Below are 26321 nucleotides of genomic sequence, written 5' to 3' on the forward strand. Positions count from 1 at the left end.
TCCCCGCGATGAACTGGTTTGCTTTCCCCTTTATGACAAACATTATGCAATTGCCCACGACCCTGTCTTCTCTCTGACTACCAAAGAGCTCAGAGCACAGTCAGATATCAAAGAATGCAAAGTATGGTGGAATTAAACTGTTCCTTGGGGACTAAATTTATTTTTCCTCTGGTTTTGATTTCTGTATGATACTTACAGTTTCCTTGGTCCCGATCTACCGTTTCTGCTTTATCACTGCATTAATGTATTCAATGTTGGTGTCAGCTGGCCCAACCTCTTTCTGGAAGGGGGTGGGACAGACACAAAGAATGAAGTGGCGCTGTCTCAGTGATGTCATTTCCCCTGGCTCCAAGCCGATTGACTGTGTCCTTCATGCTCCCAGAAGACTTTGTTCTCATCAAGCACAGCCTCCTTCACATTATCAAATACTGTAGTTAAGGATGTGGTGATGGTTCAATTACTGGGTCCACCAAACTATGTGATCTTGGAAAACCACCTCTGTGGTTTAGCTGTGGAATGAGGATGTTGTTGACACTGTGCAACTCAGATTGGGTCTTGAACCCAGGTGGGCTGGTCTCAAATCTGGCCAAAACCCAGACTGGGACTTGAACTGACAGTGTCGTAACTGAGATCACACCTGGTCTCAGGACTTAATGAAGCTCAGGTTCTCGATGTCTCATTTCAGAAAGAGTTTGGTGAGAGACAAACGGATTGGTGAGAAGTGGATTTCTTTTGGGAGAAACAAACTCCACAGACAGAGTGTGAGCTGTCAGAGAAGGTGAGAATGGCCCCAGCGTATCGGGTTGTCCATAGTTTTTATAGGAGTGGGTAATTTCACAGGCTAATAAGTGGGAGGAGTATTTCACAGTTTTGGGGAAGGAGTGGCAATTTCCAGGAATTGGGCCACTGCCTGCTTTTTTTACCTTTATGGTTGGCCTTGGAACTGTCATGGTACCTCTGGGTGTGTTATTTAGTGTGCTGACGTGCTATAATGAGGCTTCCCAGGGGCACTGTGGTAAATAATCCGCCAGCCAACGCAGGAGACCCAGGAGACTCAGGTTCGATCCCTGGGTCAGGAAGATCTCCTGGAGGAGGAAATGACACCCCGCTCCAGTATTCTTGCCTGGAAAATTCCATGGAGAGAGGAGCCTGGGATGCACAGTCCATGGGGTCACAAAGAGTCAAACACGATTGAGCACTGCATGTGTAAGTGCATATCGAGACTCAAGGTCTAGTGGAAGTCAGCTCATTCAGTGTGTCCACCATCTTGGAATTATTTGGTTCTCATCAATTTATGTAATGTCCTTGCACTATATTATTCTTTTAAAGGGTTGTTCCCTGCCCCCTTCCCTTCTGTTTCACTGATGATACCTACCTGGTAGGTGTACTGTAAGAATTAAAGGAATGGGTATGAAATGCTTAGAATGGTGTCTGAACTATATGAAGCACTCAGTAAAGTTACTGATTATTTTTACTGCGATTATGTTATAGTTATTTATGTGTTTGACTCTCCTGATGTGTCCTAAGTCCCTTTAGGGTAGGGACTTTGTCTTATTTATTTGTAATACACACTGTAGTGCCTGGGGCATTCAATAAATATTTGTAGAAATGATTTAGACTGAAATCAGACTCTGATTTAGGATTGTAGAGGATTAGGAGGCGAATTTAGAGAGCCACTATGGGAACAGATTTTGGAAGGCTTTAAAAACCAAGTCACATTGAAATCATGCAACGCAGAATGGGACTTGAGCCCATATGGCCAGGACTCAAACCTGCCCTTCTCCAGGTCAAACCCCAGATTGGGACTCGAACCCCTAATCTTTTAATTAGATTCACTTACTTGGTGTCTGGACTTACTGAGGCTCAGGATCTTTGTATCTCAGCACAGAAGGAATTCAGCGAGAGACACAGAGATAGGCAAGAAATAGATTATTAATACATTTATTAATATAGGATGCTTGTGAGATAGGCAAGCAGGCAGGTGGGTGGCTCAGCCCTGAGACTAAAGTGGGCTACAGTTTTATAATCAAAGGAAAGTGGGGAGAAGAAAAGACCACCTTCTTTGAGGAGACACAAGGTTTATATCACTAGCTCCTCCTTCATACCTCGCAGGAGAGTGTCTGACCCTCTGAAGTCAAACTAGGATTATGATAGCACTTACTCAAATCAGTGGAAGGGTGGTGGTATTTTTCTTCCACCTAATGATCTGAGGCATATCTCATGCTTTTATTTATGGTTTTATAGTTAACCAAGCCTGTTTCCTTCCATGATATTCTGGTAGCCTTCTTGAATGATCACTAACTCACAGTGGTCTCCTAAAGTTTCTTGGGTTTCCCTGTCTATAATCCCCTACTGAGACTTCTACAGCCGCCTGTATGCGTACTAGTTGTTCAGTCGTGTCCGACTCTTTGCGGCCCCCTGGATTGTAGCCCACCAGGTTGCTCTGTCCATGGACTTCTCCAGGCGAGAAGACTGGAGTGGGTTGCCTTTCCCTTCTCTAGGGGATCTTTCTGATGCAGGGATAGAACCCAGGTCTCCCGCACTGCAGGTAGATTCTTCACCTCTGCGCCACCAGGGAAGCCCAGATGCCTGTATAACTTTCCCATTCTATCCCTATCAACATTTCCATTTAACATTTCAGGAAGCAAGATCCACTGATGGTCTTTGAAACCCTGGTAGGAAAACGTAGTTTGCTAATGAAGACTAATCTAACAACGGGTGTGCATATCTGGTTACTCACAGGGTGGGACTGATCACCAGGAAAGAGAGCTACAGTCCTTCTTGTCCACGAGTTCCCCGTGGTGTTTCCGGGGCTCACTTTGGTGTTGCGCTGAACTTATCAGGAAGGCCTTGGCTCTACTGAACTAAAGTGATGCTAATTATTTTCCCAGTGACACCACAGAGCTGCCTCTGGAGATTGGAAGGCGTCTGTCAGGGACCAGGCGTCAGGCACAGTGGACAGGCTTGTGAACGAGTGCTCCCTCAAATGGACTGCAAGCTCAGGAAATCAGACTCAAATCATCTCCTGGGGCAATGCCGAGGGAGAGGAGAGGCCGCTCGGGGAGGAAGGCTAAAGTCAAGTCACCCAGCCACGGCGAGGGACGTAGGTCCGGGAGTCGGGAGGCCTTCTCTTCAATCCGCTGAGATGCTTCTGCCTTGGAACTGGTTCCTTGGAGTTACTGCTGGGCCTCCGGGATCTGATTCCTGTGGGCGAGGTGGTGGGGTTGGGGGTTGATGGGGAGGGGGGACACGGACGGGGTGTGCGGAGACATGCCGAAGGGTGACGGACTCACCGGCTAACGTACTAACCGGCTAACGTCCGGCTCTGGAGGGCTGGTGATGGAGCGCCCAGGCGGTTTGGAGGAAGAAGGGAAAACCCGAGGCAGAAGGAGAAGGTGGGGGTCAGCGCCTCCTCCCCACCCGGTGGTTCTCAGGAGGTCAGGAGGCACCTCATCTCCTCCCCTCCCTGCCCCATCCCCTCTCCTCTCCTCCCCCGTCCCCATCCCCTTCCCCGCCCCTCCCCATCCCCTTCCCCGCCCCTCCCCATCCCCTTCCCCGCCCCTCCCCATCCCCTTCCCCGCCCCTCCCCATCCCCTTCCCCGCCCCTCCCCATCCCCTTCCCCGCCCCTCCCCATCCCTTCCCCAACCCCTGCCCGACCCTACCCCCGCCCCCACTCCATTCCCTCCCTTCCCCTCCCCTCCCCCTCTCCCCATCACCCTCCATCCCATCCCCTCCCCATTCACCCCCGCCCCGCCCCCCTCCCCCGCCCCCATTCAGTCCCTTCTCCCCCCTCCCCTCCCCCGCCTCTCCTCCGTCCCTCCCCCTCCCCTCCCCCTCCCCTCCCCTGCCTCTCTCCCCATCACCCTCTGTCCCATCCCCTCCCCTCTCGCCCCCTCCCCCGCCCCCATTCCGTCCCTCCCCCACCCCGACCCCTCCCCTCCCCCACCCCACTCCCCCCGTCCCCTCCCCTCCCCTCCCCCACCCCACTCCCCCCGTCCCCTCCCCTCCCCTCCCCCACCCCACTCCCCCCGTCCCCTCCCCTCCCCTCCCCCGCGCCTCTCTCGTCGGCTCCGGGCTCCTTCTCCGCGCCCGGGCCCTCCGGACGCGGGCCATCTCCGAGAGATGGAGCGGCGGGTCCCGCGGCGCGCGCTGGGGCGGGGCTCCGGGCGCGACTCCCGGCGAGGCGCCCCTGCAGCGGCGGGTTAGCTTCCGCCGGCCACCGACCCCCCTCGCTGCGGCCGCGGCCGCCACCGTCACCGCCGTCTCCTTCGCCCGGCGCCGCACCGTTGCCCGCGGGGCGCGTTCCTAACCTCCTTCGCCTTTTCTCCCGCGGCCCCCAGGCTTTTGCCTGCGTCCCAACGACTCCTACCCAAATGGAAGTGCCCGCTTCCAGTTCTAGGTCCGCCCCCGCCCCCCGCTGCGTCCTGCTTCCGTCGCAGTCAGCAGGGGGGACGCTGCAGAGCCACCCCGGCGTGAAATCCACGGAGACCCCCGCACCGCCACCACCGCGTGAGAACACGCAGAGCTGGCGGCGGCGCGGAGGGGCGCCCAGCGCTGACCTTAAGGAAGCTTGCATACACGGGTCCACATCCTCCCCATCGATCGGGCCTGGTTGCTGGAGGGACTGTGGGTCAGTTCAGTTCAGTTCAGTCGTGTCTGGCTCTTTGCGACCCCATGGACTGCAGCACGCCAAGCCTTCTTGTCCATCACCAACTCCCGGAGTTTACTCAAACTCATGTCCGTTGAGTCGGTGATGCCATCCAACCATCTCGACCTCTGTCATCCCCTTCTCCTCCCGCCTTCAATCTTTCCCAGCATCAGGGTCTTTTCAAATGAGTCAGTTCTTATCAGGTGGCCAAAGTATTGGAGTTTCAGCTTCAATTCTTCCAGTGAATATTCAGGACTGATTTCCTTTAGGATGGACTGGTTGGATCTCCTTGCAGTCCAAGGCACTCTCAAGAGTCTTCTCCAACACTACACTTCAAAAGAATCAATTCTTCTGTGCTCAGCTTTCTTTATGGCCCAATTCTCACATCCATACATGACCACAGAAGAAACCATAGCTTTAACTAGATGGACCTTTGTGGTCAGAGTTCTATATTCACATAGTCTGGCCAGGATCCCTTTGTATACTGGCTCCTGATCTCATCCGCTTCTGCTTCCTCTGACCACAGACACACAGCTTCCCAAGTGGAAGCTGTCAGTGGAAGTTCTCAGTAAGCCCCTCTGTTCTAAATAAGGGACTTCCCAGGTGGTGCTGGTGGTAAAGAACCCACCGGTCAGTGCAGGAGATACCAGAGACCGGGTTCCCTTCATGGATTGAGAAGATCCCCTAGAGGAGGGTGTGGCAACCCACCCAGTGTTCTTGCCTGGAGAATTTCAGGAGCCTGGAGGGCTATGATCCACAGGGTCACAAAGGGTTGGACACAACTGAAGTGACTTAGCTCGAATGCATACTAAATAAAGGTCTGCATTTTCCTATGAGAGAAAGCTTCAGGCTGTAGGCATATGCCCAGGGCTATGTCTCCTGGGCCTTCAGCTCTGTAATGCACATGGCAGCTGAACTCTCTGATTTTAAAACTGTGAACACAGCATCCCGCCACCTCTAGTTCTGTTGCAGTGCAGACACCCAGAGGTTACAGAAATGTGTACTGTCCCTAGAGTCGTCATCTTCTCACAAACGTCAACTAAAAACCACACAACCAGGCTCCGTGCTCCACGAGTGGACAAGGCAGGATGTGGTGGACGTTCTGTGGCCACCAGTTTGGTATGAATCAGATTCTGCATTCAGCGAGCCCGCCAGTGTCTTGTCTGCTATGGTCTGCTTGAGTCTTCCCCCCGGGGTGAGATGTGCGGATGTCCCTCCGCAGGGAGCTTTGGAGCATCTTGCGAAGCCCGCTGGCAGTGAGAGTGAACTTTTGTCCCGATCTGCTCGCTCCCTGTGTCTGGTTAACAGCCACTGAATGGTCAACTGCTGATTCACTGGATGCTCTTTAGTTCTGTCAGCTGTTTATTCATCTGTAACTTCCTGTTAAGATGCAGGGTGTGCTTTTTAAAGAAGCCTTGCACAGCATAAGTTTTATTTTGGGACTGGATGTGCTAATATATAAAGAGGATCTCCGGGAGTTATTTAGCCCCATGGGCTATTTTCTCTCAGCAAAATTTTGTGGGCACTCCCTGGGTGCCAGGCGTGGTTCAGGACAGCGGTGGTGCAGCAGTGAATGAGACTGTCTCAGCTTCCAGAAGCTTGCCGTCCACTCCTGCGAGACGAGCATAAGTGTGAGTGCAGTGAAGTGTGGTACATGTGCAAGGGGTTTGGGGTGCAGAGCAGGGCTGGAAACTCCCAGGAAGCAAACTGAGGGAGTCCCCGCGGCAGAGGCCCTGGGAGGGAATTTAGCAACATTTCAGCTGTGGGTGATAGTAGTTTACATAGTCGCTGAGTCGTTTCCAACTCTCGTGACCCCATGGGCTGTAGCCCGCCAGGCTCCTCTGTCCATGGGATTTCACAGGCAAGAATACCGCCGTGGGTTGCCATTTCCTTCTCCAGGGAACCTTCCCGACACAACCACTGAACCGCGGGTCTCCTGCATTGCAGGCGTATTCTTTACTGCTGAGCCAGCAGGGAAGCCTGGTGGTCACATGACAAAGATGTCACGTTTGCTGACAATGTGAGGGGAAGAGCTTGAATGTAGGAACGTTAATAGAGAGCTATTTAAGAGGCTGCTGCAGTGATTTAAGCAAGAGATGATAAGGGCCTAATTGAAGATGCCGTGGAGATCTGAGGATTTCTGCAGCAGGAGGGGATGGTGGGAGGAGAGGAAGGGTTTGAGGAGGCTTTTGTTTTGGATCCTCAGTTAATGGTGTTGCCATTGAGAAGAATGGAAGAGAATGAGAAGCCGGTGTGCTGGGTGAGGGCGGTGGAGACGGGCTCACTCTCCAACCAGTTGCGATTTGACTAGAAATCCAACTTTGTAGTTTGAGAAAGAAGTTTGGGCTGGAAATGCAGATGTGAGCCACATCGAACAATTTGGAGTGTGATTCTCATGAGAACAGCTTGTGTTTTCTGTTTATGGTGCTTGACAAATGACCAGCACTTCAAAAGTATATGGTGTTTATTTTAAAATATAGTTTGGGGATAAAATGTAAGTGGATTCCAGATCACAGCTTTTTTTCTTTAATGATGTCAGCTTTTCTGGTAGGGGTTCAGCATATCAGGAGGAGAAGAGGGCAGTACAAACTGGACACAGTCTACAAAATGAGCTTCAGGGTGTTAATGACATTAAAAGCGGTACTTGCCTTTTCGGGATTGCTAGTGGCTCAGTTGTGCAATCCTGTGGGCTGCCATCTGCCAGGTTTTTCTGTTCATGAATTCTCCAGTTAAGAAGACTGGAGTGGGTTGTCATTCCCTTCTCCAGGGGATCTTCCCGACCCAGGGATCGAACCCAGGTCTCCCACATTGTAGTCAGATTCTTTACCATCTGAGCCACCAGGGAAGCCCTTTTAGGATTAGAGAGTTAACCTTCACACTACAGCATTCCAAGATCAAATGCAATATACAGTTTTCCATAGTTCACCAGAATTTTTTTTTTTAATTTCAGGATTAGAGATTTAAAAAACACTCTGATGAACTATGGGCAACTGTATATTGCATTTGATCTTGGAATGCTGTGGAGTGAAGGTGTTTCTAAAGGTACTGTACTAGTTCCTGGGAAGTTGGTAAAAATGTGTCCTTAACCATACAAAGTAGAATTTTAAAGCACAACTTTTACTAAAATTGTCCTTTATATCCAGGAATCTAGCTTAACCCTAAGCTTAACTCCAACCCTAACCTGTCGCCTTAACCCTAAGCCTAGTTCCAACCCCCAACCTGCGTGTCACAGTAACACTCACTCTGCCATGATTCTGCATCTATACTCTAAACCGAGTCCTCCCTCAAAGCAGAACTTTTACTCTGACGCTAACCACACCCCAGGTGTAACCTGAACCCTAAACCCAAATGCAGTGCTAACCCTTAACGCTAACCTAAACCCCATTTCTTGTGACTAGCCCTAAGCTTTATGCTAGGCCTGGCCTTTTCAGGGGTGGACCTACTAGGGGAAACTGTGCTTAGGTCTCTAGATAATCAAATGAATGAATGAATCTCAGACTAGATGAGTAATTTACAAGCAGATCATCAGTGAACCATCTTTCTTGATTAGGTTCCCTGACCTTTCTGATAAACATATCCATGTTCTGGGTCTGGTTCCTGGATGTCTCCAGGACTTCCTTGCCTCTATTCTCTGATTTCACTAAGTGCTTTACTAAATAAGGGTTACTGCGAAAATGCAGTGAAAGTCTCTGAGAGGCAAGATCCAAAATGAGAGTACATTTCCACAGACTCACAAAGGTGGATACTACCCTTGACCTGTGTCTTCTAGGACTCCCCAAAGCGTAAGGCTTTCCTACTCCAAAAGACTGACAGAAGGCTGGGAGGCTAAGTCCCATGTGACGCGAATCCAGCTGGAACTCGAGGATTAGGCCAGCAGTCTGACAAGGACGTGCTGTGTTGGACTCTGAGGGTTATGGAGGTGAGGCAAGAGACCGCATGGAATTCACTTTACAGGGAAGCTGAGGGAAAGTGATCACCATACATGAAACAGTGAGAGAGTCTGACGGGACAGGATGTAATCAGTGCTAGTCTGGGTGGTGCAGACCTGGATACTGAACTGGTGCAGAGTGTGGGTGGTGGTGGTCTTTCAGATGCTAAGTTGTGTCCAACTCTTGTGACCCCACGGACTGCAGCATGCCAGGCTTCCTTCCCTGTCCTTCATCTCCTGGACTTTGCCCAAGTTCATGTCCATTGCATCGGTGATGCCATCTAACCATCTCATCCTCCATCACCCTCTTCTGCCTTCAATCTTTGCCAGCATCCAGGTATTTTCCAGTGAGTCATCTGTTTGTATTGCTGCTGCTAAGTCGCCTCAGTCGTGTCCGACTCTGTGCGACCCCATAGATGGCAGCCCACAGGCTCCCCCGTCCCTGGGATTCTCCAGGCAAGAACACTGGAGTGGGTTGCCATTTCCTTCTCCAATGCATGAAAGGGAAAAGTGAAAGTGAAGTCACTCAGTCATGTCCGACTCTTAGCGACCCCATGGACTGCAGCCCACCAGGCTCCTCTGCCCATGGGATTTGCCAGGCAAGAGCACTGGAGTGGGGTGCCATTGCCTTCTCCCAGGTGGCCAAAATATTGAAGCTTCCAGCTCCCATTTGCATAGCACATAGCTGCTCACTAAACTTTTATGACACACATTCCATCCTTCTTAGGACTCTGGGAAGTTGACAAAAGGCAGGTATTAGTATAACAGTTTACCTTTACATATGCAGAAATGACTCAGAAAAGTTGACTCCCCCTGCCCCAAATCTCTCAGCAAAATTGGCAGAACAAAGCTTTGAACTCAAGTTGGCCAACTTCAAATCCAATGGGATGCTCACTCTATTTCATGGAGTAAAGGAGACCTGAGCTGGTCCTTAGAAGACCAAGTAGAGTTCGAACAGAAGAGGGGAAAGAAGAATATTCTGCTTGGGCTACAGAGTTCAAGGAGGTAGCAGGAAGCCAGGAGTGGGGTGGGGAGCAGATAAGAAAGTGGGCAGTGAATGAGGAAGACTGGAAGGGAAAGTGGACTTTGGGAGCTGGGCAGTGTTGTTGTTTCATTCAGGGCTTCACTAAGGAGTCCATGAGTCTAGTTGGGTGAGTGGCTTAAAGGAAGACCCATCTGGCGGTGTGTGTGTGTTGGGGGGGTGGTTAGAACAATGGGGTCCAGCGGCAGGAAGCCCATCGGAGGGACTCTGGGGTGTGGCTACAAGGAAGGGGTTGGAACCGGGTGGCAAGTGTTGGTATAGAATGAAAACAAATGGGTTTAAATAAAGACAGTTCAAAAGGACAGATTTACTGTTAGAGCATGAGATAAGGAGAAAGCGGGGGAAAAATCAGATTCTGCATTTCAGACAACTAGTTATGTGGCCTCAGGCAAGTGACAGAATCTGTCTGGGCCCCTCAGCTGACGGAAGTGTGAAGGCAGCTCTCACCTCACAGGGGACTGAGGCATGTATGAACAGGGAAGGACTGGCTTGATGGCTTTTTGTTGTTGCTCTTGTTTCTAATGTTTATTTATTTGGCCAGTTCATTTATTTATTTTGCAAGTTGGGGCCCGCGGTATCTTTAGTTGCGGCACCTGGGTTCTAGTTCCCTGACCAGGGATGGAACCTGGGCCCCCTGCTTTGGGTACAGCGTCTTAGGCATTAGACCCCCAGGGAAGTCCCAATTGGTTGTTTTGACGAAGATGAAGAGGGAACAATTTTAAAATGATTAGAAAGACATTCTCAACAAGATCATTTAAAATAATGAAAAACTGGGAATATTGTAAGTGACTCCCATGGGGCAGAAGTAAATTCCCTATGAGAACTGTGTTGAAATTAAAACCACATTTGAAGAATGTGGGGATGTAAATATTTACAAATATAAAGGTAGGTGGAGAAAGGAGGACACAACACTCTCCGAATCTTATGAAGAGTAAATACGTGTAGAGAAAAAGGACTGGGAGAAAACACTGAGAATGGTTATCTCTGGTTGATGGGCATGTGGTTGATTTGCACGATCAAGTTTTGTACTTTGGACTTTCTGCAATATTCAAGTTTTGTACAATGAGCCTTATTACTTTTTTTTTTTCTTTAGAAGGTAGTCTTTTAATTAATTTATTGATTAGGCTGCACCAGGTCTTCGTTGTAGCACGTGGGATCCAGGTCCCCGGCCAGGGATCAAACCTGGGCCCCTGCATCGGGAGTGCAGAGTCTTAGCCACTGGACCACCAGGGAAGGCCTCAGTGAGCCTTGTTACTTTTAAAGAGAAAAAAAATATTTAGGAAAGAAGAACAATAAATGAGTTCAACTACTACTGAAACCATGAAACTCGGACTTGAACCCACAGTCTTTTAAGTGAGATCTCACACAACTGGTCTTGGGACTTAATGAGGCTCAGGTCTTTGATGTCTCATCACAGAAAGAACTCAGTGAGACACAAAGTGACAGATAAGAAGTGGATTTGTTAGCGAGAAGCACACTCCATAGAGAGAGTGGGGACCATCTCAAAAGGTGAGAGGTCTGAAATATGGGGTGACTAGTTTTTATGGACAGAGTAATTTCACAGGCTAATGAGCAAGAGGATTATTCCAACGATTTGGGGGGAGGGATAGATTTCTAGGAATTGGGCCACTGCCCACCTTTTGATCTTTGATGGCTTCGGGACTTTCATGGCACCGTTGGGTGTCACTTAGCTTATGCTAACATATTGCAATGATGCTAATGTGTGAGGCTCAAGGTCCAGTGGAAGGCAACTCTTCCGCCATCTTGGACCTCGATGGTTCTAGCCCGTTGGGCCGTGTCATATGGCTATGTCATTCTCTTAAAGTTTGCGCCCTGCCTCTTCCCTCCTGCTTCACTGCTGTTTAAAATCTTTAGGGGGTGTTGTCTCCCTTATAATTGCTTCAAAAGAAAATAGCATAGAATAAGTAGAGAAGGGGCAAGAAGTGGCATCCTTCTCTATCTGACTTAGAAAATATCAGTGAGTGGAATAAATCCTGGGACATGGCAGAGAGGGAGAGGTGACCTTCATAAGAAAAAGGGAATAGAAGGCTGGAGAAGAGAAAATACTGCAGAAACAGAGCAGGGAAATCATGCCTTCACAAAGAGGAAATCAGAGTTCCTTACTGTGAGGTAGTCTGAACTTTGGAAGCTGTTTACAGCTCAGATAAATACAAAAGCAGATAAGAATGTAGTTAAGTCACAATTGCAAACAGTGCTTCATTGTACAGTATTTCATTAGGTTTCAAACCTCCAGGAGACATTTGCCAAAAGTCCTCTTGGTTTTCCACCAGGCCTGCAAAATGTTTTCAATGAACAACCTGCATTCAGGCATAAATAAGAACTGACCATCCAGTGACATCATGAAACATGTGTTGAGAATGTTTTATGAATTTTCATGTAACTAAAATACTTCTAGAAAATATGACCATAAACATGCCCTGAGGAAAATAATAAGTGAAAACCAATAGGATAATTATCTTAGAATCTTGATATCGATCCATGAAGATTGCTGGCTTTGTGCTTAGTAAACAGATAATGAGGCTTTACCATTGATGCTTGTGGTAAAGAACCTGCCTGCCAATGCAGGAGATGGAGAATCAGGTTTGACCCTTGGGCTGGGAAGATTCCTTGGAGGAGGACACGGCAACCTACTCCAGTATTCTTGCCTGGAGAATCCCAAGGACAGAGGAGCCTGGTGGGCTACAGGCCACCAGATTACACAGAGTAAGACAGGACTGAAGTGACTGAGCACGTGCTTGCGTGCGCGTGTGCGCACGCACACACACACACACACACACACACAAAGATAATGTAACATGACAGGGCTACTGACTGGAGGCAACACGAGGGGTAAAATGGTCATTGATGCCAAGTCTTCTGCTAAGTGTGCGGCCTCACATGACCTTGTACTAGCGCTTAAATGGAAAACCGCAGGAATCATCTTTAACAGGTAAGTTTCCGACAAGCGGAGCCTTCGTTTGTTCTTATCTTTGAATTTATTTTCATTTACCTGTGTGTTGTTTTCCACCAAAGGCATGCTACGCAAAGTTCAGGGAACGCTCCTCAAATATTTCTTCTCCTGCCTACTATTCCACTGCCTTTGTCCCTTCAGCGTCTGTTGTGGATTTCACTCGACCTTATCACAGGTGACACGCTGGGCTCTGCCTGGTGGAGGGTCTGAGTTCTCTAAACAGAAAGTTCCCCAAGCCCCAGGAAATGCCAGGTCTGAAAGGGTCGGGGGCAGCCTCTCTGGTTTTCTTTTGGATTAGCTTGTTACTAATTTCCTGGCTGTGCTCACATTTGTAAAAATGGCATAAAGGAAAATAAATGAACATAGTAAGGATTGGAAGAACCTGAGTTTTTTACTACCACTCACCATCTGCCTATTTTATGTGGCAAATGGGCAAATCTGCTTTGGGGAGAGATGGAAGTTTTTTGTTTGTTTTTTTCCCCCCAGTTGTAAGATATTTTTCAAATAGAGGTTGTCAGAATAAACCCTGTTATATCTTTTGCTTATGATATCACTGTAGAGAATGTCAGACCATTAGGAAAACAAAAATTCACGTGTCAATACTGATTGTTTAAAAGTTAAACCTCATTAGAGTACGTTTACAATGTTAAAGTGTCTGCGAGGACGAAGGTAACACTGGGGAATAAGAACAGAAGAGGATAAGAACAGAATGGTGCTTTTGGAGTTTACAAAAGTGAAATAATTAGGCCTGAGATGGCTTTTCAGTTGGGGCCCTCTCATTCCGTATGTTCCCTTGAGTGACTGTCAGAATAAGCCACCAGTTTCCACACCATGTATAATCAGTGTGACATCTGGGCTCCATCAGAGGCCACTGTTTCTCCAGCGTTAGCCAAACCAGCGCACTTCCTGTCGCTGGATTAATTGTCAGAGCCGCCGGGTCTGGTTACCCTCCGGCTGTTTTCCCTCGGCTGGCAGGAGTGCTCCTGCCCACACTTGCATGTCATTCTCGTTTTTGAAAAAGCTTACTCCTTTGACAAATACAGGCAAAGCGCTGCGGAGTTACTGCAACTACTTGAGGAAGCTTCTACTTCCTTTTGCGATCGATGACGCCTACTTTGCTTGACACATGTACGTTTGACACCGTTTCCTGCACAAATAAACAGTAATTGTGTGGTTTTCATCGTGGCCTGCGGTGAAGAAGAGGAGAATGAGGGAGAAAGTCATTTGAAGACTTTGCAGAAAGAAGGGATTGGGGTTCCGGCCTGTCATGGAGCCACAGGGGTAAACCCAGTCATAATACCAGGCAGAGGAACTGGCTGAATTTTATGCATTAAGCGTCAGACACAACCTCAGAGCAAAGTGGAGCCTCTCCGAGGCGCTGGCCAGATGCAAGCCTGGTAAGTCGGTGCTTAGGATTGAAACTTTCCTGTGAGGCAAAACACCAGTGAGAACACGCTTTTAGGAAGGAACGTTTGAGCCTTTGAAAAGTTTTATCCTTTCTATAACTGTGACTGTGGGAAAATAAGAATCCTCACGTGTTGGGGCCTGTTATTTGGGGTGTTTTGCTGGGCTGCTTTGGGGTATGTTTTCCTTTGGAAGAAGAGGAGTCAGAAAGATATGTTTGGCTTTACCATCTAAATCTCTTCTAGCATAAAATCAAATTGCCAGAGACTTGGTGTTTGAGGATCTAGGCAAACTGATGACCTTGAATTATGCTTTTCTTTCAGTATGTTCTGAAATGTCAACCGATTGAATGTGTAGAGCTCCCATGAACATTCACTGAGGGAAGAGTTTATTGGAAAACTCAAGTCTATTGTGATTTAAGGAGCTCCAGTTCTATAAAAAAGAAAGCAAGAAAACTTTGCTTTTTGCCCTCTATTTAACAACGTCTTTATCATTGAAGAGATAAAACCATAACCAAAGCAGTTGATGACAAATACGTAAACAGCAAAAATGTTAGAATGAGATCATGTATTTCCAAAGAAAAGTTGAAAATGTAAATTAAAAAAAAAAAAAAGCCTAGCAAAAAAGATAACTTTTTACTTTCTGCTTATCCATAACAAATTGCCTCTGTAATTGTCGTCCAAGATGGCCTTTATATGGTTCTTTGCCCTCATTAAGCGCGTGGGGGAAATAACTAAATGTGAAATCACTGCAGTTTATTAAATGTCAAAGAGGAACTTGTTAACCAGACAGATCAGATAACCAGCTGCTGTGCAGAGCAGTCGCCAGCCACGGGAAATGTCAGCGCTGCCTTTAAAGACAGCCGATGACTACACAAAATGCATAGCCCGTAAATAATTAGGAACAAAAAAAAAGATTGGAAAGCATGCCACTTGTGTTAACCTATGTGTTCCTGAGAAGAATAAGTATCAGAATGTGTCAGTAACACTGATTACATGTGGTTGAGTTAGAAACTGAGATGGTCAACTTGCGGCCTGATTCCACAGTCTCAGGCAGACACACGGGCAGGGTATGAGCAGAGCAGAGCAGTGGAATTCCGAGGACACATCTTGCAGGAGGGGAGGCTGTGGGATATGGGGGTATGAACTGAAAAGACAAGGGTCCCAGGAAGAGGTCTTTGTCATGAAATGGGACTTTCCCCTTCTTTGTCCTGGGGATTTCTCTTCCCTGAAATGGAGGCAGATGGCATCTGCTTTCTGGAAACTCTCTCTTTGTCTTTGGAACGGAAGAAATAAAATTCCATGGAAAGGATCCTGGACAAGTTAGGAAACCCTCAGAGGGCCCATGGAATCCTTTAAGAGGTCCGTCCTTAGCTGGACCTGAGAAGGCCCGTGACCCTCTTGCAACTTGGCTGAATTGCAGGCTGAAGAAGCACTGCTTTGCGCGAGGAGCGGGTTTGAGGGAAAGGACATGTGCAGTGGAGGAAAGACGCCGCCTTGAGGGCTGAGCTCATGCTGCCCCAGCACCACGCTCGGTATCTCAGGATATTTAGAAGAGCCACCCCCGTCCAAGACCCTTCCACTTTGTGTGTGTGTGTGTGTGGGGGGGGGGGGGGTGGGTAGGGAGCTGTCTGTGTAGAGAGAGGGCAGAAAATGCTTCTTGCCCTGTGCAAGCAGAGACATGTGAGGCGCCTGTCACTAGGTCAGTCTCGGCCAAGTGGTGGTGGAGAGGGTCCGGACCATGGGAGACGCCAGGCTTTTGGAGGTAGCCCTGACCTTGATCCTGGAGGGCTGAGATGGAGATGGAGACTGGGAACCAGAATCTAGAGCGTTACCAGGCTGTGCTTAGTTGCTCAGTCGTGTCTGACTCTTTGCAACCCCATGGACTATAGCCCACCAGGCGCTTCTGTCCATGGGGATTCTCTAGGCAAGAATACTGGAGTGGGTTGCCATGCCCTTCTCCAGGGGATCTTCCCCACCCAGGGATCGAACCCAGGTCTCCTGCATTACAGGCAGATTCTTTACCAGCTGAGTCACCAGGGAAGCCCTTCCTGAGCGTTAAGACCCCAGTAAGACGAGAGGTGCGTGGCTCTGAGGATCAAGGCAAGCAGAGAAGCAAAGCTGGTGACGAGTTCCGACAGAAGGGGCTGGTGGGAAGGAAGGGGTCGTAAGGGCTGGTCTGCTCATATTGTGTGTCTGGGGCCTGGGTGAGCTGGGCATGGCTATGGTGACCTGAAGGTGCTGTGGCACTCGGGCAAATGGGATAGAACCTCATGCGTGCCCGTGTGCTAAATCGCTTCAGTCACGTCAGACTCTTTGCCACACCATGGACTGCAGCCCGCCAGGCTCCTCTGTCCATGGGGATTTTCCAGGCGAGAGTACTGGAGAGGGTTGCCATGCCCTCCTCCAGGGGATCTTCCCAACCCAAGAGTCAAACCTGTGTCTCATGTCTGCTGCATTGGCAGCTGGGTTCTCTACCACTAGCGCCACCTGGGAGGCCCACAAAACCTCATATTATGGACTAAAGGTCACCCTAGGAAATCTCCTGTTCTGTCTCCCTCTTTTCACTCACATGAGTGGCACCCAGAGATGAATCCAGATTCCATAAGCAGTCATGGCAGAGCCCCACCAAAGCCTGCCTCCTCCTCGCGCCCACAGACGGCCAGCCTGTGCCGCGAGGCTCTCAAGACTCGTCTCAGTGTTCCTTTCCCCTCGTTTGTATCTGTCGCCCCAGCTGTGAGGGTGTGTGGCTAGCAGAGCACCCTCTCCTCTGTCCCTGCGAGGGTCCTGTGTCCCACCCTGTGCAGCAGGGCCCCCTCCCCCAGCAGAGGCGGGGAGGGGCTCACGACACTCACGACCCTTCCTTTTGGGATCCTTTGAGCTCCCGATCACTATCGCTCCTTTCAGCACTTTTTTGCTTGTTACCTGCTGTTGATTTCAGGGCCCCCGTCCGTGATCCTTGCTGTGCCCTGGCCCTTGGGTCCTCTCATTCCTGTTCCCCGTAATCCTGTCCTCCACGCTCGGCCAGCCGCTCTCCTCCCCGTCCTCACCTCCCCTGGCCTCCATCACCTGCCTCCCACTTCTCATCTCCATCCCTGTCGACCCGCCCAGCACATTGAGCCCAACAATGCTCTGATCCCAGTGGGACCTTCACTCCACGGACTCGGCCACCTGTTCTCCACCCCCATGCCCCATCTTCCCTCTTCGCCCAGTTAAAGTTCTGCCGCCAGTTGGTACAGTCACTGTCTTGGGGATACCCTGGCCCTCACCTGGGCGTCTCTTCTTCATTCTTCTCAGTCAGCAAGGCCACAGGTCCGCCCCCTCCCGCCCTCCCTGCCCTCATTTTCTCTGCTCCGCGACTGCACAGCTGAGTGTGGCTCCTGCACACTCTCATCACACCCTCTCACTCCGTGTTCATGACCAGCATCCCTGGGTGGGCCTCGAGGCTGCCTGGAGAACATCCTGTATATCCCTGGGGTCCATGCGCTCTCCTGCTGCCTACAGAGACCTGCCGTGCCCTTTTCTCTCTAGAACCCCCTGGCATCTTTCCCCCATGTTCAGTCTCAGCTGATGGCTTTGGGTCTGCTCACTGAGAAAGTGGGTCATCAGAAGGGACCATGCAGACCCCGCGCACACATCTGGTCAAGAAGCCGCTAACCCTGCGTTCCTGCCCCTTTTCCAGGTGTCCAGGGTCCTGGGGCCAGCGGCCTCCCCGGGAACTAGCCCCATCAACATCACCATCACTTCTCAAGACCCGCCTCCAGCAGTCAAGCCCCTTCTCTACTGGGTCATTCCCACCGGAAAGCAAGCAAGCTTTGTTTCTCCCATCTTCAAAAAAACACAACCTTTAATCTATGTTATTTCTTCCCTCATTATTTTTCTGCCCTCTTTCATGAAGAAATTTCTCAAGAGTTTTCTCCACTTTCTCTCACCCCGTTCCCTCTTGAACCTGCTGTGATCAGACTTCACTCATCCACTTCCGCAAACCCCTCTGGACAATGTCAATAATAATACCTTCAGGCACGCCAGTCCCGTCTCCAAACTCATCTCAGCTGACTCGGTCGAACTCAGCCTCCTCCTGACGTTCCTCCTTCGCCTTAAACCATGAGTGCTCAGGGTTTCCTTCTGTCTCAATGGTAGCTCTCGGTCTCCTTAGCTGTTCCCTCCTGCCCCTACCTCTGTACCATGGAGCTCCCAGAGTGTTGGACCTCCTCTCCTACATGAAAGCTCTCTTTGGGTGATCTAACCCAGGCTCATGGCTTTAAATACCAGTCACATGGCAACAATTTCCCAATTTAACACCCATCTGGGACCATTTCCCTTGAACTTGAGACTCACAGCCAGCACCTACTCGGTACCTCACTTGGGTGCTATATCAGAGTCTCATCAGAAGGGCAGAACCACTACGAGTGATGGGAGCTATTGAAGCATCTGTGAAGAGCTGCTGGCTTTGCACCCGGGGTGGTGGTAGGGGAGCCCGTGGATGCTGTACCAGCGCTTGGGAAGAAGGGCAGAACCTGGAGTGGGAGCGAGCTGGACAAACTGCGGCCATGTCTGTCTCTCAGGGCCTCCAACCTGGACCGCAGGAGGGCCTGCTGAAGAGCTGCAGGCACCTGAGCCCCGTCGGCAGAGCAGGGAGGGGAGGGTGGTGGGGTGGGGAGGGGCTGCCTCCTGCCTGGGTGCCCGGTGTCCACGGTGCAGCAGGGCCCGTCCAGACCCCAGATGCTGCCTCATCTGCACCTGCCAGACTCAGCACAGACCGTCGGTGACCCACCCGGGAACCTGGGGAAGCGGTCCTGGGAAATGGGCTCCATCGCATTAATAGCTCGAGAGATGCAGCTCAGCGCCCTCGTCACCTCTAGTGACTCACACCACGCGCTCCAAGCTCTCCCCTTGAATCTTCTCCATCTACAGTCCTCCATGCTTCCAAAAGCCTCAGCGTCTTTCTTGACTCTTCTTTTTCTCTCCACCCCGCATACCATTTTCCAGGAAGTCTGGTCAGCTCTTGGAGAAGGCAATGCACCCCACTCCCGTGTTCTTGCCTGGAGAATTCCAGGGATGGGGGAGCTTGGTGGGCTGCCGTCTATGGGGTCGCACAGACTGAAGCAACTTAGCAGCAGCAGCTAGTCAACTCTGCCAGAATCTGACCCCTTGGTCCAAGTGCGGGGGTTTCCCACCTGGACCTCTGTAGGTGGGGGATTGCTCTCTGCCCCGTCACAAACCCCCTCCCCCTGAATTTTCCACACGGCAGCCTGGGGGGCCGCTGTGAAGCTCAAGGCAGGCCCCACCACTCTGCCGCCCAAACTCTCCAAGTGCTCCTTGTCATTAGAGATTGTTCTCATTGTTGAGAACTGTTGTTCTCATTCTTGGTCATCCTCAATTGACTTTTTTTTTAAGCCTAGCTTAATTTTATGGGAATGATTAAAATTTCATGTCAGTTAAACAAATGCTGACTAGCAAATTCAGGCATTATGTCTCACAGTTGTAAATTGGAGTGTGAGGCAGTCAGGTAACTTTAAATTACAGATGATGTATATTAAGTCAACCAACATCTCTTGTGTTCCAGAATACATTTCTAAAACTTTTTTTTTCAGCCACCATTCCTGAGGCTGTTTTATTTTGATTTAGTTTAGTTTAAATGTAGTAGAGGATTCGATTTTTTCTTACTTTTTGAACAGGGATCAAAATCTCTTCCAGCTCTCTCAGTCAGCCAGTTCAGTCGCTCAGTCATGTCTGACTCTTTGCGACCCCATGGCCCGCAGCACACCAGGCCTCCCTGTCCATCACCAACTGCCGGAGTTCACTCAAACTCCTGTCCATCAAGTCAGTGATGCCATCCAACTATCTCATCCTCTGTCGTCCCCTTCTCCTCCTGCCTTCAGTTTTTCCCAGCATCAGGGTCTTTTCCAATGAGTCAGTTCTTCTCCAGCTTTCTAGTGCTATGTGATAATTAACTCTGAAACTTAGCATCTCAAAACAAAGGCTCTTGAGTAGCATTTCTCATGGGTTTTGTGAATCAGGAACTTGGAGTGGCTCAGCTGAGTAGCTCTGGCTGACACTGTCCGGTGGGGTCAGCAGTGTGTGGAATGTCTGGGGGCTGTCCATCACGCCATCTCTGCTTTTGACTGAGGAAGCTTGTGCTTTCTCATAGCATGGGTGTCTCAGACTTCTCCCAGGTGGCACAGGGCTCCAAAAGCTAGTGTCCTGAGAGGGAGAGACAGGAGGAAATTATGTTGCCTATGATGACCTTGCCTTGGAAGTCATCCTGTGTCACGCCTGCCATTCATTAAGACAGTAATCAAGTTCCACTCAGGTTCAAGGGGAGGAGATCGAGCCTCCATCTCTTGACTGGGAGGGCTAAAAAGTTCTGCAAGGGCATGTGCGGGTCAGGAGTGTCATAGTGGCCATTTTTGGAAAATACACAAGGCCACAGTTTGCCCTCTGGTTGCGGTCACCCACATGCCCTCCTTATGCAAAATGCATTCAGCCCCCGCCCCTCAGGACACCCCCAAATTTTGTGCAATAAGATATCAGGCTCAGGCTTGAGGTTCAGGATCAAGTTATTCAAATCAAGCCTAGGACTTCCTTGGAGGTCCAGTGGCTAAGACTCTGAGCTCCCGATACAGGGGACCTGTGGTCAGAGAACTAGATCCCACATGCTGGAACTAAGCTGTTGCATGCCACAGCTCAAGATCCTGCTTGGTGCAACAAAGACCAAAGGTCCTGCGCGCTGCCATGAAGACCCAGCAGGGCCAAACACATAAACAAGTACTTAAAAATAAATAAATCAAGCTTAGGTGCAGCTGAGACTTCTCAAGGGCATTTCTTCACACACAGTTCCTTGTATAACGTTCCTCTCAATCTTGCAGACTAGACAGGACTTACCTGCCCTCTGCTGTGCAGCTCTCAATCGTGGGGCAGCATGGGATAACCTCTGTAGATGCTCCCACTCGAAAGGGGGTCACAGGAGACGCACAGCCATTCTAAACCCTGCACATGCCGCTGGGTCCTTGATTAGCTCTCAGGCCCATGTCTCTAGAAGCAGCTCCTGACAGCTCTTTATTCTGCCCTCTAAGCCCGTAATTCCTCCCTGGGATTAAAGTGTAGTCATGTTTACAGCTGAGTGGTCTTCCCATCCTGCTTCTTGCTTGTGGGTCCAAAGGTCTTTTTATTTTACGTTTCTACCCTTTTCTCGCCCCGTTGATGTTATCTTCTGCTGCCACACTTTTCTTGAAAGCTTTGTGGGTTTCCGATGAATCCTACAGAGGTCTGTTTGGTAGGAAAATAGTAACATATATAAACAGAAAATTTCACAGAAAAAATTACAGATGGCCTTCAAATATATGAAGGAAAGCTTACCCTTGCTCAAAGTAACAGAGATGCAGTTTGTAATTCAATAAGTCAGCAGGAGGGGGTTTCCACAGTGCTAGTCAAGTTTTCTATTTCTTCGTCAGCGTGCTAATCACAAGGGTGTGCTCATTTCGTGAAAATTCACCATCTCCGTGTTTCTGATAGCTACACCTTCTGTGTATACATTATACGTAAATAAGACAAACAAGCAAACTGCATGGAAATACCACATCTTACAGATAAGTAAATATCCCAAAGACAGACACTATGTCCCGTAGAGAAGGCAGCGGGGAAACAGGCCTGCTTATCCGGTGCTGGTGGAGATGCCAACTGCCGACACCCCTGGGGTGTTTCACAATGTCTGGAAAAATTAGGTATGCCTTCTTCCTTTGATCTGGCAGCCCCATCTCTAGGAATGGATGTCAAAGATACGCTGGCATCATTACAAAATGACAGCATGTACATGGCTGCTTCTTGCTGCCTTATTTGAAATGGCAAGAGATGGTAAAAAATCCAGATGTTGGTCAGTAGGAGTTGGTTGCTGTTCCTTCCATACAAAGGGTCACCCTGTAGCTGCAAAAGGGATGCGAATGGTCTGTACACATCCCCCTGGAGGAACGGTACCCAGAACCCTGAGCTATGGAACAGTGTTGAAGAGAAAGACCTGGTAAAACAGTATATGGGTTCACCTAGAGTTTCAAAAAGAAACAAGTGAAGAATAAATAAAACTAATAAAAAAAAATGCTTACCTTTGGGGAGCGGGGGATTAGGGTGGAGGGAACAAAAATGAATCTTTACTTTGGAAACATGCGATGTTTTACATAATTTTAAAATTTCAAAAGCACCTTTAAAACAAAACAAAAGGAAGCAAATGAACCCAAGAATCTTATAGCAAGTCTGTGAAATTTAGACTGAGGGTGAGTACAGTAAGTAGAACGTGGGTCATCCTAAATGGGGCACTTTGAGGGTGAAAAGGGGTGATTTTAATAATTATTCCCAGACAACAAGTGTCAACTGGACTGACCTGGGCCCATCAGGACCCGTAAGTACCCTAGTCATGGTTGGATGCTCTCAGGAATTATTCTTATTTCTGTTAGTTGCAGTGATATCACCTAGAAATGCATATTGAAGTGTTTACAGGTGACATGACCTAACGTGTGGGATTTGCTTGCAAACATAGCTTCTCAAGGGCTTTCCAGGTGGCTCAGTGGTAAAGGATTCGCCTGCTAATGCAGAATATTCAGGTTTAGTCTTTGGGTCCAGAAAAATCCCCTGGAGAAGGAAATGGCAACCCACCCCAGTGTTCTTGCCTGGAGAATCCCATGGACAGAGCAGCCTAGAGGGCTACAGTCCATGGGGTCACACAGAGTCAGACAGGCCTGAGCGTGGAGCACGATTGCTCCTCAGAGTGTGAGTGCCTCAGAGTCACCTGGAGAATGTGGGAAAACACGGAATACTAACCCTTACCACAAAGACTGATCCAGTGGGTCTGGCATGGAAAATTGCATTTCTGCCAGAGTGCTGAATGAGCTGGTATTGCTGGGCTTTGGGCTCATTCTTCTTGTAGCAACACTGTAAAACATTTCAGTTCAGCTAGAGTGTAGGTCTCTCCACTAGGAACTCTATCTACACACATAAACACATCAGCTGCTCATCCAGGCTGTCCCTGTGAGAGGAGGCGTGTGTGTGTCTATGTGTGTGTGTGAGAGTGTGTGTAAGTGAGTGTGAGTGTGTGTGTGTGTGTTAGTGGGGGAGGGCTGCAATGAGATCACTGTCGAGGTCAGGCCACGAGTCCCATGGAGTTATTTTACCGTTCTCTCCGCCTTTGGATATGTTTGAGAATTTCCTTAATTATACATTTATGTATGTTTTTCAATTCAGGAGATCTGTGTCCAACTCAAAGGGAACCTCTTATGTTGCTTTGATTCCCTTATTCAGATCACACTGATTTTCATTATTATTATACGAATCATGTTTATACTTCTACCAAAGCAAAATCCAATAAAAATGAAACACATTTGAAAAATTTACTCTAAAAATGCTCTCATCTGTGATGCACATTTAATGATTTTACATACAATTGTGACTCAGTGAGATAAAAAAAAAAAAAAACTACAGCATTTGATCAGGCAGTGAACTTGAAAGTAGGTATAGAAAATCATCGTCTTATTTTTCTCCAGTGCAGAAGGTGCGCTTCTAATCACTCTCCTGTACTGCGTTGTCCAACTGTTCCTCCAGTTTCGCTTCCTTTTCTGACGCTGTGCCTCTTCTTGTCTCTTTTTTGTTCACCCTCTTCTGCTCCTTTGTCTTTTCCTTCATCCTTTCTGCCTTTCTAAAGTCATTTTAGATATTTTTTGGCTTTAGGTAAGGTCCTGTATCATTTGCAAAGTGATTAGGTTATTTTGTATTTTTCCCTTAAAAACTGAATTGCTTTGAGATTCATATGCGGTCTTCGTAAAAAAAAGAAACCTTTTCATTTTGTATTGGAGTATCGCTGATTCACAATATTGTGATAGTTTCAGGTGGACAGCAAAAAGACTCAGCCATATATACACCTGTATCTGTTCTCTCCCAAACTGCCCTCCCACCCAGGCTGCCCCAGGACACTGAGCAGAGTTCCCTGTGCCATACAGCAGGTCCTTGTCGGCTACGTGAGGTCTTCAGTTGGCTTCTTTTAAAGCACCTGAGTAAGGCAGTAGCTCTTCATAGGAACAAACAAACAAGCACCGAGGTGGTGACAGTCCGCACCTTCTGGCCTCTTAAGTGGTTTGGTCTCTCCCTACATATGCTCCTGGGAAGCCTGTGGTCCAACTGGAACATGGACTTTTGCACTAACCTCCGAAAGGCCCACTCAAGACAGGCTTCCCTGCCTGCTCCCTGAGTTCTGTGATCTAGTTCAGTAAGAGAAGATGCTGCAGCGTTTCATATACATATATATATATATATTTTACAAACTTCATGTTTTGCAGCAGTTACAAAAGAGCAGACTGTGACTCACACCGTTTGGCTGGCGCCACGTGTACTTCAAGGGCGCTCATGAGTGACGTGAACTCACCCGGTTCTTTGGGCTGAAACAGCCGCCAAAGCTGGCAATACAGATGCTGAGAGGTCTGTGTAGGAGATGATGGCAAACATGAAGGCCCTCTAAAGCTCCAGGCAATCCTGGAGTGGATTACCGTGCCCTCCTCCAGGAGATCCTCCTGACCCAGGGATCAAACCCAGGTCTCCTCTGTCTCCTGAATTGGCAGGCGGATTCTCTATCACTAATGCCACATGAGCAGCCCTATTAAATGTATATGGTATGTCAATTACATCTCAATGAAACTGCAAAAGTTAAAAAGAAGTCTCTTAGGGTCTTTGGACTAAAAGCCGGAAGGTTAAGGAAGGGAATAGGGAATCATTCAATGCAACATACAATTTGGAAATAAGAAAGCAAGACATTCAAAAGGAGTTAGTAACTCCATTGCCAGGGCAACTCTTTTATGACGGAACAAAAGGAAGACAGAGGAAAGTGCTCTCCTCCTTATGGCTAGCAGAAGAGGAAAAAAAAGAAAGAAAAAACCATGGCTAGCTACAAGGAAGAGAACACTCAGGAAGAAAAATAACTGTCTCCTAGAATTTAGATTCCTGGGATAGTTAGGAAACAGATACTGTCCTTAAAATTAGAATAAGGAAGTAATTAAAAGCATGACAGCTGAAACAACGAGCTTTCTTGGCAAGTGAGGTTGTTCTGTGTGTACAATGTGTCTTAGGTAATTTCTGACTTCAAGGAAAGGCTGAGTCTTATCCCAGCATCAGACGTGTTGAACTTGAATTCTAGTTCTCTTACTACATAAATATACCCAGATATTTGAGATATTCAAGTTTCTTTAAATCTTGCTCTGTATCAGCTCGTGTTGGTTATGCCTGAGTTAGTGAACAGTTTTTCCTCTCTCAGTATATTTTTGGTAAAGAAGAATTGGCTGGCTTGTAATTGAGTGTATTACTTCTTAGCTAAGAAGTAAAGCCAGCTCACCTGTGGACCCAAACTTAAACACCGCTCTTTGCCTGATGGAAACATAATCAGTGTTCTAGGCTAGTATTTATGTACTCAACTCTTCTGGGATAATGTACATTTTAGGCTTAACATTTTATAGAGGATAGTCACACGTGTTGTATCAGTGTCTATAAGGTCAGCTGAATTTTTCCTTTCTTTTTTAAAAAAGATTTATTGGGCTGTAGGTCTCAGCTGCAGCACGTCGGCTCTTTCCTTGCAGCGTGCCGGCTTCTCTTTAGGTGTGGGGCTTAGTTGCCCTGTCTCGTATGGGATCTTAGTTCCCGGACCAGGGGTCGAACCCACATCCCCTGCATTGGAAGGTGCATTCTTAATCACTGGACCACCCAGGAAGTCCCTGAATATTTCCTATTTCTAATAAAGCCCTGGCTTCTGGGAGCTTGCTGTTTTCTGCATGGGGTGGAAAGTACCAGAAAGCTGTCACCTGTTACCTGGGGCTCTGCTGACACTATTTCCACGGACTCACAGACTGAGATTGGCAGTGTTTTCCTCTTGCCTGGGCAGAAGCCAGGAATTCGTTCCTTGACAGAGCTGAACTGTGGCCCTGCACCTTCCGAGCCAAGCCTGCAGACCAGGGACACCCATGGTGAGGCTGTGACGAGGCTCCTCCTCGGCAGTTCTTGCTGAAAAAGTCCAGGAATGAAGACAATCACCACCTCGCCTGAGGGATGTCCCTTTGTCCCTGTGAGAGCAGCTGAGACAAACCCGTCCTGTGTTCAGGCCGAAGGCCGCAGTCAGCCACAGTTTCTCTTCTAGAAAAAGTGGGGCTTGTGACTATCACTCTGCCACTGCCTGAGCAGCACCCTTCTCCTTGTGTTAAGCCCCATTTTACCAGGAAATGCAGTGACTGAAGGGAGACGTGTTAGATGAGAACCAGTTTCCATAGCGTCTCTGGGACTTGTTGGGTAAACTCCGTTTCCTCCT

The 26321-nt window shown here is 48.7% G+C and overlaps 1 protein-coding gene, 1 long non-coding RNA gene and 1 other non-coding gene across 4 annotated transcripts in view; 1 reads left to right on the forward strand and 2 right to left on the reverse strand.

Moving 5' to 3' along the window:
• Positions 1–1925: 1925 nt before the first annotated feature.
• LOC138430816 (uncharacterized) lies at positions 1926–3465 on the reverse strand. The gene is made up of 2 exons (XR_011253389.1): positions 3294–3465; positions 1926–3204 (listed from the first exon to the last, which is right to left on the reverse strand). It is a non-coding gene; the product is annotated as an uncharacterized lncRNA (long non-coding RNA).
• Positions 3466–6067: 2602 nt separating this feature from the next.
• PSD3 (pleckstrin and Sec7 domain containing 3) overlaps positions 6068–26321 on the forward strand; it is a 589734-nt gene continuing 569480 nt past the window's right edge. Inside the window, exon 1 of one of the 2 annotated variants that reach the window (XM_069572780.1) lies at positions 6068–6280. The gene's annotated coding sequence lies outside the window, so the exon portion shown is untranslated. Of the gene's footprint in view, positions 6281–13516; positions 13988–26321 lie in introns of those variants that run through there. The other variant, XM_069572779.1, reaches the window with a different exon arrangement.
• Positions 10781–10852, reverse strand: TRNAG-CCC (transfer RNA glycine (anticodon CCC)). Its single transcript has one exon. It is a non-coding gene; the product is annotated as a tRNA-Gly (tRNA).

This window comes from Ovis canadensis, chromosome 26, assembly GCF_042477335.2.
Source record: "Ovis canadensis isolate MfBH-ARS-UI-01 breed Bighorn chromosome 26, ARS-UI_OviCan_v2, whole genome shotgun sequence".
Taxonomy (NCBI): domain Eukaryota; kingdom Metazoa; phylum Chordata; class Mammalia; order Artiodactyla; family Bovidae; genus Ovis; species Ovis canadensis.